This window comes from Panthera leo, chromosome A2 (genome assembly GCF_018350215.1).
Source record: "Panthera leo isolate Ple1 chromosome A2, P.leo_Ple1_pat1.1, whole genome shotgun sequence".
Lineage (NCBI taxonomy): Eukaryota > Metazoa > Chordata > Mammalia > Carnivora > Felidae > Panthera > Panthera leo.
Genome location: NC_056680.1, coordinates 104752295 through 104770803, shown reverse-complemented (window position 1 = coordinate 104770803; position 18509 = coordinate 104752295). Strand labels below are relative to the sequence as shown.

General features: G+C 37.8%; 1 long non-coding RNA gene across 1 annotated transcript; it reads right to left on the bottom strand.

Moving 5' to 3' along the window:
- Positions 1 to 1231: 1231 nt before the first annotated feature.
- LOC122213487 lies at positions 1232 to 18146 on the bottom strand. Its single transcript, XR_006199539.1, has 3 exons — positions 18017 to 18146; positions 4627 to 4797; positions 1232 to 1310 (listed from the first exon to the last, which is right to left on the bottom strand). It is a non-coding gene; the product is annotated as an uncharacterized LOC122213487 (long non-coding RNA).
- Positions 18147 to 18509: the final 363 nt, after the last annotated feature.

Here is an 18509-nt window from a genome sequence, read left to right as displayed (position 1 = left end):
ATGAAGCTGTGCTTTTTCCTCAAAGTAATTCAGACTTTATTCTGAACTTGAGTATTTTGTTCTTTAAAAATTACACTGGTTTTGGATGCACTTGAGAATATTTACTAAATAATCCAACGTCTTAATAAACTGTGGGATATAGCCCATTGTTGTCAGTGCACTATCCTCAAAATTGTTAACAAGGATGTTCACTAAATGTATTGCTAGCTACTTGTCCCTCCTTATTTTTAACCTCCACTTACCTTATCCCCTCCCTCTCCTAGCTCCTAGGAAAGGGGAGGAGAGTTGGTCTCACAGTTCTGGGAATTACTTAGTTCAGTAATAAACAGAGCAATGAAGGCCACTGAAATCTCACTTACCTGTATCATTAGGTGAATGGTTTGTCAGTTTCCCAGGCTTCTGCCTCAGCCACAGCCACGAGATGACAATATGTTACCTCACATTCAGCTCTTATTTTCTGATTCAGACAAGTCACTGCCACCTTTGCAGACATGGACCTACCCAGGCAGACATTCCTTACAGGTTGCACCCCCAGTCCCATTGTACAGGTGACAGCTACTGAATTGAGCTCAAGTGTCTCATTTTGGCATTCCCCCATCATGGCCTTATAGCCACTGCTAAACCTCCTGATCATCCAACAACTGAAAAACCAACCAAGCAAAATCCCAAAATTGTATAAATGTATACAATTATATACATTTTCTTTTTCCTGTCTGTAAGCCATTATGAAGCTAATTTCCTTAGCCTAGATGACTTTGAATTTTCACTCTCATATTAACATTTGTGGGTTTCCCCTTTCTTTGCTTCCATTTTAAGAAATAGAATAACTCCTTTTTAGGCACTACTAACATTCTTTTGAGTTCTTTTTAAATTAAATCCACGTCATTACTGTCTATCCTTTCTTAATTCTGCACTTTATAGTGTGCCTTCTATTCTTTCATACCTCTCCCAGCTTTATACGAAAATCAAATTCGGCTTCACCACTGCCTCAGCATCACTGTTATTAGCCACAAATAGGACAGACAGTAGGAAGAACTTTCCTCTAACCAGAGGGAGAGGAGCAAATGCAGAAAAAGATATGGGAAAAACTTCCAAGGCAAAATATGAGGATTTCAAGGTTGTTTTTTTTCTTCACATTACGCATTCGATAAGATTGGCATCCCTTTCCTATTGCTGCTATGACAAATTATCACCAACTTAATGAGCAACAACAACACAGATTTGTTAACTTACAGCTCTGGTGGTCAGAAGTTCAACATGGGTCTCACTGAGGGGAAATTCAAGGTGTTGTCAGTTCCTCTCTGGAGGCTCTAGGAGAGAATCCATCTTCTTACTTTTCCAGCACCAAGAGGCTGCCTGCATTCTGTGGCCTGGGGCCCCTTCCTCCATTTTGAGAGCTGGTAGCTGCAGAGGAAATCTTTCCCACCCCTGCCACTGCCCCATTCCAACTCTAACTCCACCCTCTTTTGTTTATAAAGACTCTCCTGATTACATTAGGCCCACCTGGATCATCCAAAACATGCCACATCTGCAAGGTCAGCTGATTAGCAACATCAATTCCACCTGTAACCTTAACCTGGCAACACAACATATCACAGCTTCTGAGAATTAGGATGTGGCCATCTTTGGGGGCAAGTATTGTTCTGCCTATAACTTTTTGTTATAATGTTTTTTGTTTTGGGGTGTTTTTGGGTCACTTTTACTTCGTATACATTAGACAATGGTTAGAACGATAAATCTTTTCTTTCTCTCAGTATCTCTTAAATTCCCAGCTAGCTCACTGGACTAGTGGGCTATCCCAGAAAACTCCTAACACCTGTCTCTGTGTGTCAGAACAAAAATTATAAAACACTTCAGGAAATAATTAATGGGCTTTTTATAAATTTGTAAAACAAACAAACAAAAAAATGAATGCCAAATAAAGACTTACTAGAACCAGACTGGCTTTAGCATTTAACTTAGTTTTCTTCTCAAAATCATTTCTGAAACTTGGTGTTTTTTGAGAGAAGGTGGGAGACAGGGAGAGAGGAAGACAAAGAATCTTAAGCAGGCTCCACATCCAGCATGGAGCCCTACACAGGGCTCGATCTCACAACTGTGAGATCATGACCTGAGCCGAAATCAAGAGTTGGACGCTCAACCAACTGCGCCACCCAGGCACCCCCTGAAACTTAATATAAGTAATACATCGTAGAATAATTATAATTACAAATAAGTAAAAGGAAAATTATCAGATTGAAATATACCTAACCCCACTACAATGGAAAGCAGTTACCTTTTTAATATACATTCATCCAGACTTTATTATCATGAAAATATTTCTATGTCAATAATTACACATTTATAATTATGATGACTAAATATTTCCTTATGTAGCTGTACTATAATTTATAGTGCATGTTCTGTGTTTGGAGCTGCTTTCAAAAGATGTGATTAATATCCCTGCATAAATACCTCTGTGTACTTTAAGATAAATTGCTCTAAGTAGAATTGCTAACTCAAAGATTATGCTCATTTTCTAGTTGTTGTTTATGCACACTGTGCATTAGTTTTTAAAGGACATATATTCATGAACTTCTTCATCTGGAAATAAAGTTTAATTGTGGCCCATAATGTAAAGTATTGCATTTGTTTTAAATTTTGTGTTTTCAAGAAATTTTTTAATGCAAGTGGTAACATTATAAACATGATTATAAGTACTTAGTAAAGAACACAGTATATAGTGAGTAGTTAGTAAATGTTTTCTGAGTAAATGGATGAATGAGCATGTTTGCTTAGAGTTATGTAGGGCTACAAAATTTAATCAGCCTAGATGGTGTGAGCAATCTTACATGCATACACTGTGTATCACCAACATATCCACATAGCTTCTTAATATTTTTTGTCAAATGACAGATGATATTGTCTTGGAGTAATAACTCTCAACCCTGGCAGCACATTGTAATTACCTGGGAAGTATTAAGAAATACTGCAGACTATGCATTGATTTTTAAAAGCTCCCTGGGTGATTCTGCTGTGCAGTCAACTTTTTATAATCTACCAGTCCAGCTTTGTACCAGACCACACCATTAAATTAGAATCTCCAGAGGTCAGGCATGTGCAAGAGCATTTCCTAAAGCCTCTCAGGTGAATACCACGGGCAGACCAAACTGAGAACCTCTGAAAGAATCTTCTGGATCAATTCTGCAGTGCATTCATTTTACAGGTAAAGATAATTGAGATGTGCGCATTCAATAGTCTTCTCTCAAAGTTAAATGGCTGATTAAATTTTGTGTTTGAAGTCAGGCCACATTTACCATAGGCATTCAAAGTACAGAAGAAACCATTTTACGATGTAAGGACATTTGTCAAACTACCAAAAATATATGAAAATATGGCACCATTTAGAATCTTCTACAAGAACTAACCAGTTAAGCATCTTACCAAGGTGTTGCTTCTACACTATCTGGTCAGATTATTTACTGAGTCATCTTGGCCAATCTTGTACTTTAGGAGATTCTGAAGGGCCCTTGATCTAAGTTTAGGGAGATTCTTGGGACTATGAGTGCTACACCCCTAAGGTCCTGTGACCAATAATTGGTCCATTAATGTGTTAATGGCTACAGTTTAACAGAATGAAAACAATAGGAAAAGAGAAGATATATCTTTAGAGGACTGGCTGTTCTGTGCTGGGTTTCCTGTGTGGAAAATCAAACGACCTGCTACTAATTGTTTGTGTGCAAAAGTCTTTGGCAGTGATGCCAACAAAAGCACTGGATAGAGCGTCGGCTCAAAGCAAAACACGTCAAATTATGTATTCAGCAAATCCTTATTATCAGAACCTTGGTCATGTGAATTACTTGCTTTTTAGTTAGGCTTCAGGAGGCCCTTCCTGTGAACAGAATGTCTGGCCTGTTAAACTCAGAGCGGCCAAAACAGAGCCACAGGTGGCCATGACTTGGCAAGTGATAAAACACAAGCCACACCGAAGACAATAAAAAATGGACAGGATTTTCCATCTGGTTTTCAATATGTATACACAGCACATGAGAGTTTCTCGGGGAAAAGTGAATTTTACAATTAAACACAACGCCCAATATATTTTGCTGTGTTATCAAGCCCATACTTAAAATTTGAGACTTTTTGATTCAAGGTACCTGATTTAAAAGTCTGTGTAAAGACAGTATTTTGGCTGAATCGTAAGTAGCTTTTGCTTTTTTCCCCAATTTCTTATGTTTTTAAGGATTCGTCATTGTTATTTACATTCTCTGTAACCTTGGAGAAAAGGCATACAGAACATGTGTTCTGAGAATTTCCCAAGTCCAGTCAGCCTCCACCTTGTGTCTCACTCTTGGCCACAATACACAGTCAATGGGACACTCACATGATGTCATTCACCTGACCATAGAGATCTGTGCACTCATCTTTTCTTAATAGTGCATTCATTGTATTTCCTATCAGTCTGATCCTTCCCAGGGCTCCTGAGATACTCGTGTTAACCCAAAACCTCATTGCAGCTACCACTTTTCAACTTCACCCTACATTACGTTCCCTGTACAATCTCATCCAACACTGTATATTCCCTCTCCTATGAATCCTCCACAGGAATGTGTATATAATGAACAGCATATGAGTAAACTCTTGCACCTGCACTGTACGTCTGCTTGCTCCTCCTGTTCTCTGAGGTTATAAACTCCAGCCCCAGAGATGCAGTAATTGAAAACCAGGACCAGTGCCAGGGAAACTGGAACCTCTTCCAGGTTCTGCCACTTTGTAGACTAACCAGCTGGAACAATTTCAGGACCCTGTTTTCTTCATCTATAAAATAAAAATAAAATTTCTACAATGTACCATTAGGAGTATCTGTCATGATCAAGTAAGCTAATGAAAAGTGAGCATCTTAAAAAAAAAACAAACAAACAAACACATGACAAATTTTTGTGCCATGAAGGATTTCCATATTTTAGAATTAAAAAAAAAACTTACAGTCTGAAGGAAACTTAAAATACTACTAGTCTACGTGCAAAGATGTATTCTTCTTCTCTGGCAGATGGTCATCAGTTTCTGCTGGAATATATTTAGTGATGGGAACTCTTTATGTCTAAAAGCAACTCATTCCAATCTTAATAATGTATATTTAGCCATTATAAAAAAAAAGCACCATCTCTAATAAGACATAAATTGCAAAATTTTCCTTATGCTATTAGGAAAGCAAACAAAGCAATTAGTTTCTTTGTTTCTTTTTGTTTTTTTGTCATTATTGCCAAAAGATAGACAATTTATATTTAGGCCCAAGCCTCCCATTAAAAAAAAAAAAAAATTAACAACAGTCAGACCACAAGCACAAAGATAGTCATTTTCTGTTCTAAAAAACTTTGATTCCTGCACTCTGAAATATGACAGGGTCCATCTCACAGTGATTTTTAAGTTTAGCAAATCTAGGCTTAGATTGACAAAAGGTAACAAAAAGGAAACAGGGACAAGAATATTAAGAGTTACTAAGAAAAGTAAAGGCCAGTGGAATTTTTGCATAACTATGGCTATCAATGAGAACTAGTTTGGTCAATGGCATACGAAAATGTGCCCAACACATTAATTATCAGGGAAGGGCCAATTAAAACTACAATAATGTATCAATACACACAACAGATTGTTTAACAAGAAAATAACAATACAAAGCGATAGTGAAAACGTGGAATGCCTGGAACTTTTCCACACTGCTGTGGATATGTGTGTTGGTACAACCACTTTGAAATATTATGTGGCTAAGGGCACCTTGGTAGCTCAGTGGGTTAAGCCATTGGCTCTTAGTTTCCACTCAGGTCATGATCTCATGGTTAATCAGCTCGAGCCCTGAGTTGGGCTCTGCACTGGCAATGCAGAGCCTGCTTGGAATTCTCTATCTCTCTATCTCCATCTCTCTCTGCCCCTCCCCACCCAAACTAAATAAACTTAAAAAAAAACAAAGATATATTATGTGGCTATATAGTGGAACTAAAAATATCTATGACCCAACAAGTCTGGACCTGGGAATGTGCTCCAACAAGAATGAGTTCTTATACTCACCAAAAGCCTGTACAAGGACTTTTACTCATAATTGTCCAAAACTGAGTTCAACTCAAATGTCCATCTACAGTAGAATGGATAAATAAATTGTGCAGTATTCATGCTGCTCAGTAATAAAAACAACAATGAACCATTGCTACACACAATTTAAGTGAATAAAATAGACATGATGTTCAACAAGACAAACTCAAAAGAGAAAATAGCATATGATTCCATTTATATAAAATTCATGAACAGGAAAAATTAACTCATGATGATGAGGGTTATAATTATGGTTACCTTTGTGAATTGACATAAGGAGGGACATGAGGGAGGGTCCTGAGGTGCTAAAGATATTCTGTATCTTGATCTATGTGGTGGTTACAGGCATCTACATTTATAAAATTTTAATTGATTTGTATATTTAAGAATTGTGCACAGGGTGCCTGGATGGCTCAGTCGGTTAAGCGACCAACTCCTTATTTTGGCTCAGGTCATGATCTCACAGTTGGTGAAATGGAGCCCCACGTTGGGCTCTGCAAAATGACAGCATGAAGGCTACTTGAGATTCTCTTTCCCTCTCTCACTGCCCCTCCCTCACTCGTTCTCATGCACTCTCTCTCTCTCCCTCAAAATAAATAAATTTAAAAAAAAAAGAATGGGGCACCTGGGTGGCTCAGTCAGTTGAGCATCCGACTTTGGCTCAAGTCATGATCTCCCTATTCATAGGTTCTAGCCCCACGTTGGGCTCTGTGCTGGCAGCTCAGAGCCCAGAGCCTCTTTCAGATTCTGTATCTTCTCTCTGTCTGCCCCTCCCCTGCTCACGCTCTGTCTCTCTCTCTCTCTCTCTAAAATATAAATGAATGTAAACAAAAAAATTTAAAAAAAAAGAATCATGCACAGAAAAAATGCTACCAGTAGAGGCTTATAGCTTTACAAGATTATATTCTAAAATATAATTCATCTTTCTTTTTCCATCTCAGTCTCCTTAGAATATAACAAAACAACACTGCATGTAATACAGTCCATTTCAAAAGAGTTGCCAAGAGTTTAATTTGAATTAATTATTGTGTTTGGAGAAGAAAAGCTCCTCTAAAATTGTATATGTTGACAGTAAGAAAGTATATTTAGCACTTCTGAATATCTTTCTGTTTACTTAACATAAAAGCTTTATTAAAGTGAGCGGCAGAATTTCTCATTGACGAAAGCATTCTTGAAAAATAAGTGTTACCTTTAGTAGCAGTTACTGCATTCTCTACAAAGGCAAATTAGGCATGACCTGGGTCAACAAGTGGATTCAACTGAGAAGAGGTGCCTTGTGATTTTTGGAATTATATAGAAAATTTAAATTAAAATGATTTATACCATATAACTCTCTTGAAAAATGAAATTTGACAAAGAAAGCAGTCACTTAGAAAAAACATTCCATTAATATATACCTAAGTACTATAAACTCAAGGACCTAAGGTTTTGAGTCACTAATTCCCTATGGCAAACACTTGGGAGGTTGGAGATAGGAGTGGTTCCTCCTGCCCATGACCTCCCTTATCTGTGGAGTGGCCCAGGTACCAAGTGTACTCAATCCTTTTCAGTTATTCAATATTATTCAATATTATTCTAATAACATCTACCTCGCTTAGAGAGGAGTATAAAAATAAAAGTGATCTTACTTTTCTATTGTTAATAAGATAAAAATTAAAGCAAACTAGAGAAGACCAACCACCTAAAACATCTAATACTTAAAAAAAAAAAAAGTCACACACACACACACGCACACACACACATGCACACACACACACATATACTGGAGGGGAAAGAGACAGAAAAAAACTAATCTCTCCTGGGAGAGTTGTTTTCCAGTTGAGTGGAAAGAGAAATTAATCAGACAAAGGAAGGATGAAGGATCCCTTACAGAATTGAACACCAAATGCTTATACCTTTTATTATGTCATAATGACATTTTTACCTGAGTGGGGCATGAAAGAAAAAGGGGACAGTTTCTGAGCAAGACACAGAAACCCTGTTCCATGGGAGAGCCGGAAACTTAAGTCCTATCTTTTAGGGAGGCCTAAGCTCCACCCTAGAGCAAGTTTTAGGGATCCCCACTGATACCTACCCTCCGCTTAAACCCCTACTCACCACATCCCCATGTTATGCTTCAGTTAGTCCTGTTTTCATTTTGCAAAAGTAGAAGATATTCTCTAAGATGTAAGGAAAATGCTCTAGTTTCAGGGGAGTAGTTCAACCCTTCCGTTTATTCAGTAGACATTGAATAAACTTCTACTATTTTCAAAGCACTGATAGGTCCAGGGGGAAGAAAGACTACAAGAGGGAAAGAAGACATAGTCACTGAAAGGCTGACTTCAAATTGCTTAAAATCCTGCAGAGGAAATGGGAGCTGGGAGCTGTGGGGATGTTTGAAACCAACAGATAAAAACATGAATACAATTAAGGAAGTAAAAGAGAGAAAGGATATCCTAAATGCATCAAATCTAGAACAATTCAACTTTGTTTTTCCATTGGAAATAAAGATTTTTTTTTCTGTATGAGGGATTTCCGTAGTAATAAAGCAAACCCCAAATTTTATTCCTTGGGATTTGTTATTTTCACTGATTTTAAGAGCAGTGAAGAGAAAAAAAGGGATCAAGGATTATTTGGTTAAAAATTTAGACTTTACTTTCTGTTACAGTCTTTACATGTTTTGGCTTTTGATGTGTCTGGTAATTTAAACGAAGTAAATTATTAAAGTAAGATAGGCTCATCCCCCCATTGGAGTTCTATTAATAAAAAATGGAGGTCTGAAACCATAGTAACAAAACGCTCAACAGTAATAATTTATTTGACTTAATAACTTCTATCAGACTTACAAATGCAAATGAGAGAAATAAAAACATGAAAATAAAAATCTCTCCTTCAAAATATTTTATTATTTATAACCAAAATACATAGAAATTTACACTCAAGAAAAATACAACTAATTTATTTTAAGATATTAAATTATTTATAACAATTATTCCAATTCTTTCTAAAAAAGATTCTCTTGTACATAATCCTCTGAACTAAATTTTGAAAAGAAGGAGAAGCAGGTTATTAGTTAGTATTTAATGAAATGTTGCTCCATGCTCCTCCTGAGATCTAGTAGCTAAGAGTAATGAAGAAATGGGTAATAGACATAACAATTTTCTACACTCCATTAAGCTAGCTAGGTAAATGGGTAAATAATACGTATTACAAAAAATGGTCAATTTGCTATTATATTAAGAGAAAAAAGGAATAATGAAGGAATTATAGAATTTTTTCTGGACTGGACCTTAGAAAATATTTAATAAATCCTTGTTTTAAAAAGAGAAGGGAGGGGCGCCTGGGTGGCGCAGTCGGTTAAGCGTCCGACTTCAGCCAGGTCACGATCTCGCGGTCCGTGAGTTCGAGCCCCGCGTCAGGCTCTGGGCTGATGGCTCGGAGCCTGGAGCCTGCTTTCGATTCTGTGTCTCCCTCTCTCTCTGGCCCTCCCCCGTTCATGCTCTGTCTCTCTCTGTCCCAAAAATAAATTAAAAAACGTGGAAAAAAAAATTAAAAAAAAAAAGAGAAGGGAGTGGGAGGCATTCACATTAAGGAAACAAACAAAAACAATATTTTAACTTTACATGGAATCAGATGATTTTGGTTCAGAATCCAACCCTGCAACTGCAAAGATTTTTGTCCTTGAAAAAGCCATTTAACCTGTGTAGGCTTCAGGTTATAGGTCAAAAGATACATAACAACCTCATAGGATGGTCAGTTTCAGAGGATAGTCATCTTAAAAAAGATGCTCTCCTGGAAGATGATTTATAATCTGCATTGCTTTCCTCAAATATTGTTTATAAGCTAGAAGCCGCAGGTCAGGAAGCTCTTGAAGGGGCAACACCAGGACTGGAAAGATGAGCTTATTCACCGTCAGTGCTATGGGTTTGGTTAAGGTGTGCAGTGCTTGGATCCTCCAGGATTCATGTGGGGCCAGATGAGCCTTGAACGCTCATGGCTTATGGGCTAGTCTGTTTTGCCTGTAATTGGCCTTTCCCCCAGTGTACTGTACAAATAAAACTGCTTCCCACTTGTGCAGTCCCAGAACAAAGTTAGAGAGCAATACCTTTTTAATAGGGACCCCTCCTGCAGCCTCACTAATGGTCTCTCCTGATTGTCAGGACTTGATGGTTTGACGAAGAACTCACAGAGTTCTGGGAAGGCAGTTGTAACCCATAAGCTAAGGATCAGAAGCAGAGCCAAAGTACCCACTGGGGCCAGGGAGGGCCTCCTGAAGGCCACAGAAACACCCTTCCAGCTAGATCTGGGGCAATTGTGAACTGCTGCTCTTGTCTGAATTATGGACACAAGGCTCCAGGGCATTTCAATTTTCCTTGAAAATTTTGATATGTACTGTTTTGATTGTACAGTAAAATGCCAGTGTACTTTGAAGTAGAATAAGCCAGCCAAAGATTTTCTGCCCAAGTTAAAAAGTATCATAAAATCAGTGAGAAAATTAAACCCATTACAGAAGCCTCTAGAGCCTTCGAGTCACCTGTAACAGAGCCCAGCCCTCTGGAAGTACAAACACTGTGTGTGCCTGCACTTAGTAAACAAGTGAACAGGTCTCCCTTTTCCCTGGGGGAGACTTCCTCAAATAAGAACAGAAAGTAAGTCCCCTAAAATCTCACTTCATGGAGTAAAGATGGCTGATCTTGGAGGATCAAAGAGACATCACTCAAAGAGCCTTAAAGAGTGAGTGTCACTCAAAGAGACATCAAAATACCTCCAATTCCAAGTGACTAAGAGCAAAAATACCTTAAAGTCATCTCAAAAGATTATAGAATGTCAGAGGGAAATAGCTAATGGTTTTAAAGGTGTTCAGTGTCAGGAAAGCCAGAAGCTTTGTGCCCAGGAAGATGCTAAATGGTCAGAAAGAGTGGCAGAGTTGAAGGAACAGAAAAAAATGTTTGAAAACTTCAACACATAGGATAACAGATTGGGAATGGTAAAGAGAGCCTATTAAATTCCAGGAATGATTCTGTGCTGAAAGTGATACACTTATCTGCTCTCTTTATAAAAGTTTACATGTTGATGGCAACAGGAAATTGGAAAGAAAAAGTAAATCAGAAAATGGAGGCCAAGATTATCAGTCAGGTGTCTAGCTGAAGAAATTCACTGATGATATTAACTTAAATGTTACCTTTAAAAAACTGTTAAGAGGAAAACAAGGAACATTCTTAAAGTACAGGAGGAAAATCAAATACATAAATTACCTATAGTTCAAATCAAAAGTCTCCAACCAGAGCAGTGTGAAAATTCACAGTTAAAGCAAGGTTCAAAGGTTTCAGCTGAAACCCCAGAGATCCCTGAACTATATCCTGAACACCTGTGAAATGCAACTTCACAGAAAATCAATGGGGGAGAGAATTTAATGCTTAGAAATAGAGGAGAAATTTTCCAAAGTATATAAAAACATCAGCCATAAGCATCAAACCCTTGACTCCTACAGGAAGATGGCCAAATACCTGGAGAAAAAAAAAATATGGAAAGCACCATTCTTTCTGTGTAAAGTGGATTAGCTCTGTGAGCAAATAGCTCAAGAAAGTTGGTTGGCAGTTCTGTTGACCAAGGAAAAGCTCAAGGGATCCAGGGAAAGAAAATTTTCACAACGGGCAAAAAAAAGGCTGATTGGAATTTTAAATCTGGCCTTTTCCTTTTCTTTTCTTTTCTTTTTTTTTTCTTTTCCTTTTCTTTTGAGAGAGAAAGAAAGAGTAGGAGCAGGGGAGGGGCAGAGGGGAAAGGAGAGAGAAATCTTAAGCAGGCCCCACCCTGTCAGCACAGAGCCAGTGTCATCACAGAGCCTAACGCAGGGCTCAGTTTCACGACCCTGAGATCATGACCTGAGCCAAAATCAAGAGTCAGACATTTAACTGACTGGGCCACCCAGGTGCTCCTAAATCCAGCGTCTTCAAGGGGACCATGTAGCTAGCACCTGCTATCCACATGAGGCCCAAGGCAGAGACCCACCAGGGTCAAGGCATCTCTGCATCCTCAGGTCCCCAGGGGAGCCAGGGGGTGGGCTATGAGGACCCCTAGGTGGAGGCTGATGTGCAGACTTGAGTCACGTTTACAACAGGCACCACACCCCCAACATCCACAGGCACAACGAGATATTGGATGTGTTTTCCCCTTAAATTCATTCCAAGTTGTGTCCTTTTAGCTCAGTTTGTTATTTAATTGAGGCTACATTCGCTCTCATTGAACTTTTCTATAATTATGTTAGGATTGTGTTTCCAGAATATAAATGGCTTTAATAAAATTCTTAATAATATATCATTCCCAGTTCATTGCATCCTCTAGAATTAGATCTTATGAGTATTATATTTGAATTAATTAGTTCACTATTACTTAAAAAGTAATTAGAATTTGGCATGAGCTGGTAGGGACAATTGAAACATGAAAAACATTTTTAAATGCTATGAGATGTGACAAAAAATCTGTACAAGTAACCTCACATTTATTTCAATAAATGTTGAGTGTTTTAAAAAACAAAACAACACACACAAAAAAACCACGAAAATGACTATAATATCCCTTGCTAACTTATTGATTTTCTTATTTGTTTAGCCCGAAATTCATAGGTTACTTTAGGGGAGTTGACATTGATAAGTATTTATTTCTTTTTTTTTTCTCTGTTATGTGGTTTATAATACTCACTATTCTTTAAACATTACTAAATTGTATGCAGTCCAAACAAAGTTTCCTTATAAAGCTGTAGTTTTTTGTTGTTTTTTACTTGGAAACAATCTCTCCTAATAATTTTCTATAATTTTTCTCTTTGGTATTTTTATGGTTTCAAATTTGTACATTTAAAAGTTAGAAGTTTAAAGTCTTACATAAGTAAATATTAGAAATCCAGCATCATTTTCCCTATATCACCTGCCAGTTTTCAAATATAATTTATAAGATAATTTCTCATAATTATTTAAAATGTCACTTTTATCAGTTACTAAATCCCCATATGTATTCAGCTGTATTTCCACTGCTTTATAACAGTGCTTGTAAGGATTTTAAAAACCAATGGGATAGTGAAACTTTACTTTTTTTTTTTCCTAGACAGTTAATCTTTTAGGTGAATCTAGTAGCATCTCATCAAGTTCTCCTCCGCGCCCAAGAACAAAGAAAATTATAGATTAATTTAGGAGGATTGCCCTTTCCTTAATGTCTTCATATTTAAGATAAAGCATACTTTAGGTTTTGTTTAAATGTTTATTTATTTATTTATTTTAATTTTTTTTTAACTTTTATTTATTTTTGAGACAGAGAGAGACAGAGCATGAACGGGGGAGGGTCAGAGAGAGAGGGAGACACAGAATCTGAAACAGGCTCCAGGCTCTGAGCTATCAGCACAGAGCCCGCCGCGGGGCTTGAACTCATGGACCGCGAGATCATGACCCGAGCCGAAGTCGGCCGCTTAACCGACCGAGCCACCCAGGCGCCCCTGTTTATTTATTTTTGAGGGAGAGAGAGAGACAGACAGACAGAGCACAAGTGGGGGCAGGACAGAGAGTGAGGGAGACACAGAATCCGAAGGAGGTTCCAGGCTCCGAGCTGTCAACACAGCCTGACACGGAGCTCAAAATCACTAACTCTGAGATCATGACCTGAGCTAAAGTTGAACACTTAACCTACTGAGCCACCAGCCACCCCAAGAAAAAGCATAATTTCGTATTAACTTCAGCTGTTATTCATACATTACAGTTTTGCCATCCATGTTTTGCATACTTATTTTTAGGTTTGTTTGTAGTCACTTTAACTTCTTATAATTATGAGTTTATGATATTTTGAGATATTAATCTTCGGTTTCCTCATCCTGTATCTTCCTCATTTTTTTGCTTCAATTGTGTGCACAGAAAATTCCTTATGAAAGGAATATGATGGGAAGATAAACCAAAAATATGCAGAACATTTTTGCTTTTTATTTGGAAAATCACAAGCCCTAAAGGAGAGTAAGGACTTGGAGAGTGAAGAAAATGCCTTGGCAAAAAAGTCGATGAAAGTAGGATTTGTATCAATCAGGATTCTCTTGGTTGCAGGTGACAGAAACTAATGGCAGGGCCTCCATCTGTAACCATACACAAACCTAAACACATGTATATACCCCGCCCAGACTCCACAAGAATCCGAAGAGAAGCGAGGTAGGGCTGGATTTTCTAATAAGTATGCTTCTTCCAGCCTTATTTGTGACTCTAGAAACTTTCTGCAGCAGATGGGATGGGGACCCAATGAACCGTAGTGACAAACACATATCCTTCGGTCATTTTGTGAAGTCATTTGGAATTCATCTCTCAATTCTGTATTTTCAGGTGAGAAACAACAAGTTTCTATCACTTGCTACTATTTTTACAGAATACTCTGTGCCACTCAAAATCTGTAGACATATGTGTTTTCTCTTGCACTCCTCCCTTGATTTCATCGATATTTCACTAGGTTTGGGGTATATGTTTCATAGTTTGAGACAATTTTGATTGCTTCCAGGTTTGGAAGCTTTTCAGATTTTTTCTTTTATACACTTCTAATGTCAATTGTAACATGCATATACAAAAGTAAATAAACAATTAGTATATAGTGACATATAAGTAGAAAGTGATTCCCTCTCTCACAACACTGTCTCCAACAAAAAGAACAGCACCTCCAAAAAGCCACACCTCCCTGCCATGCCTTGCAAGGCCAAGGCACATGACCACATGAGATTTTATTGCATGGATATGAATCCCAAGTGAGGCCAATGTCCTCTTCTTTTTTCTTTAGTTTAGAATTTAACATATAATTTATATACAGTACAATTTACCCTTTAAGTATTCAGTTCTGTGAACACTGACAAAAGTCCACCTTCATAGACTCACCACCACAATCAAAACATAACAGTTCTGTCACCTCTTCCCCAAAGTAACCGCTTTCCCTTTAATGTCAATCAATCCCCACTCCACACTTCTCTTCCTGTTCCAATATGATGACTACTCCAAGAATGTCATATAAATAGAATCCAACAGTGTATAGACTTTGAATATGACTTCTTCCACATAATATAATGCATTTTGGTTTATCTATCTTGTTGCATGAATCAGTTCTTCACTCTTTTTATCGCTGAGCAATATTCCATTTTATGGGTGTACCTCATTTTACTTATGTCTTTATCACTGGAAGGACATTGGATTTTTTTCCAGTCCTAGTAATTCCAAATAAAGCTATTATGCACATGTGCTTACTGGCTTTTGTGTAGACACAGGTTTTCCTACGAGTAATGCCAAGTTGGATTGCTGGGTCAAAAGGTAAGTAAATATTTTCTTTTAAGAGAAATTGCCAAATGGTTCTCCAAACTAGCTGCGTCATTTAGAGATTATTTCATTAATATATGAAAATTTCAGTTATTCTGCATCCTTGCCACTACCTGGAGTTGTTACTTTATTTAAAAAAAAATTCTAGTAAATATATAGAGATATATTCATGTGGTTTATCAGATGAATAAGGATGTTGGGCATCTTTTCACATGCTGCTCTGCCATCTATATGTCTTCTTTGGTGAAGTGTTTGTGCTAATCTATTGCCATTAAAAAAACTTTTTTGTTATTATTTGTTTTTTTTATGAGTTAATAGTTGTTTAGATGTTATTTGTATACAAGCATCTTATCAGCCAATTCTTATGGCTTTAATTTTCAATTTCTTAAGTATCTTTATTTATTTAGAATACTTAGAGCAGAAATTTTTAATTTTGACAACCCAATTTGTTAGTTTAGATAGACAGATAAGATAGATAAATAGATGATAGATAGATGATAGATAGATAAAGAGATAGTATTTTGGGCAATGTATCTGAGATATCATTGCCTAACTGAAATTCACAAGGTTTTTTGTTTGTTTGTTTTGTTTTTTAACATTTATTTATTTTTGACACAGAGAAAGAGAAAGCATGAACAGGGGAGGGTCAGAGGAAGAGGGAGACATAGAATCTGAAACAGGCTCCAGGCTCTGAGCTGTCAGCACAGAGCCCATCGCAGGGCTCGAACCCACAGACCACGAGATCATGAACTGAGCCAAAGTCGGACGCTTAACCAACTGAGCCACCCAGGCACCCCTCACAAGGTTTTTTATAGACGGTTTTACTTAGAAGTTTTATAAATTAAATTTACATTTAATTCATTTTGAGTTCATATTGTATATATTGGAAATATGCACAGTGTTTAGAAAAATGGCTCACATACGAATCACCATGTAAATATTTGCAAGGATAAAAGCTAGACTCATTGCCCCCAACAGAGTCCAGGCTCTGTCTCCTCTCTTAAGTTCACAACCCAAGATTAAAGGAATCTTTTCCTATAACTGTAGCCTAAAAAGTTCACAAGAAGGCCTTTGATTATTTTGTTTGGTTGTATGCCCCCTCCTGTGGCATAGCGGGAAGGTGCTGAGAAGGAAACTCCATGCAGAATCACATGGGAATGGATTACAGGAGGAACAAATTAATACACAAATACACAAAATGTGCTTTTCATTTTCCAAAAGAAGGTAAAGAGTGGAGCAAGCAGGAAAAAAATATCACTGTCTACTTTTGTTCCTCAGTTTTAATTCAGTGGAATTTCTTTCTAAGTGCTGACTGAAGTAGTCAAATTGGCCACAATGAAAGCTCAGAGAACAAGTTAGAATTTAGGTAATCTGTAAGTTGAAAGATAAGTAAATAAATATCTGAAAATTCAAAGAATACTTTACCCCCTTATTACTACTAAATTAAACATATGTATATAAATAAATATGTCTATAAGCCTTAATTACCAGAAATAAAATTCATCTTACCTCAGTTAACAAATAACATTTATGTGTCTGATCTTTTTTTTATATTGAAATATATTTGACATATAACTGTGTAAAATTTCAGGTATCCAACATGTTGATTTGATACATTTATATATTATAATATGATTGTGTGTCCCATCGTAAAGATTTCTGAGGTTCCTCAATCCAACAGATGCCATCAACCTCATATCACCAGTTCATATATGAATATGGACAGAGAAGCAAACATTTGACTGTTAGCTAATATTCTAATAGGACTTCCATTTTTTATTGCCCTTATAAACTTATCTCTGAACTTAAGATCAGCTGTCCTTATCTAGATCATTTCAAGTGTTTTTATAAACTAATTTATCATCATTTCTGCGTGTAATGTTGCCCTAACTCAGCATTATATTTTAATACCTCAGAACATCTAAAAAAAAAAAATCAAAGTATTCCATGTTGTATACTTTGGAAAATAAATAATTCTGAATAATTCTCTTGGCTTTATCCTTTCACAAATCCAGTTTATTTGAATTATATAGATTGGTAAGTTATTTAGGATAATCAAAGGATTCATTAATTGACCGGCTCCCTTTCTGGAAGGAGAACACAATGAAATAGAATGACTGGTAAAAGTGGTATCAGGACCAGAACAAAGGCTATGAGATATGTAACTTCCACGGGGAGCAAAAAAGAGGAGAAGCAGTACATTTGGACTTCATGCTGGCAGCCTGAGCACCTCGTAGAATGCCTGGATGCCAGTGCCCCGGGGGGACGGCTCCTGGATGCCACTGCCCAAGTCAGAGGCTGTTTGCTGCCATGCAGAGCTAGTATGTGCTTCCCCAGCTCCGGCTGCCAGACTGCTGATAAACACACTACTCTGAAGCACGGCGTGGGATAGCACTGCCTTGTCATCAATTTCCTGTATATACGTGAACCTGGAGCAAAGCAGAACTGATAGAAAAGATAGACTTTGGGGATTAGGAGAGAAATCCTGCAAAGAATCACCCCCGGCTTCTCCCTTTGTATCTCTCCTAGCCAAACATGTCAAATGCCGCGCCGTTGGCAGGAGACAAGAGAGGAGGGGGATGGGCAAGTGGCATTATACAAGTAAACTAAAAGTAAGTGATACATACAACAAACTTTGTCTGGATTTTTACCTTTGGAATGAAAGTCATAGCTCATCAAACTGCTGAAATCGCTTTATGCGCTGCCCAGGGAGGGGTCCATAGGGCGTTTTGCATTCCCGTCCTAACTCAGAGAGAAACTTTCACATGTTGGGAGCCCCTGATGGCCTGCAAATGAAAGAGGAGGATGTCCTCAAATTCTTCGCAGCAGGAACCCACCTTGGTGGCACCAACCTCAACTTTCAAGTGGAACAGTATGTCTACAAAAGAAAAAGTGATGGTATCTACATAACACTGAAGAGAACTTGGGAGAAGCTTGTGCTGGCAGCTAGAGCCACCGTTGCCGTTGAAAATCCGGCTGATGTCAGTGTCATATCATCCAGCGAACGAGCTGTGCTGAAGTTTGCTGCTGCTCGTGGAGCCACTTCTATTGCTGGCTGCTTCACTCCCGGAACTGTCACTAACCACATCCGGGCACCTTCGTGGAGCCGAGACTTCTGGTGGTTACTGCTCCCAGGGTTGACCA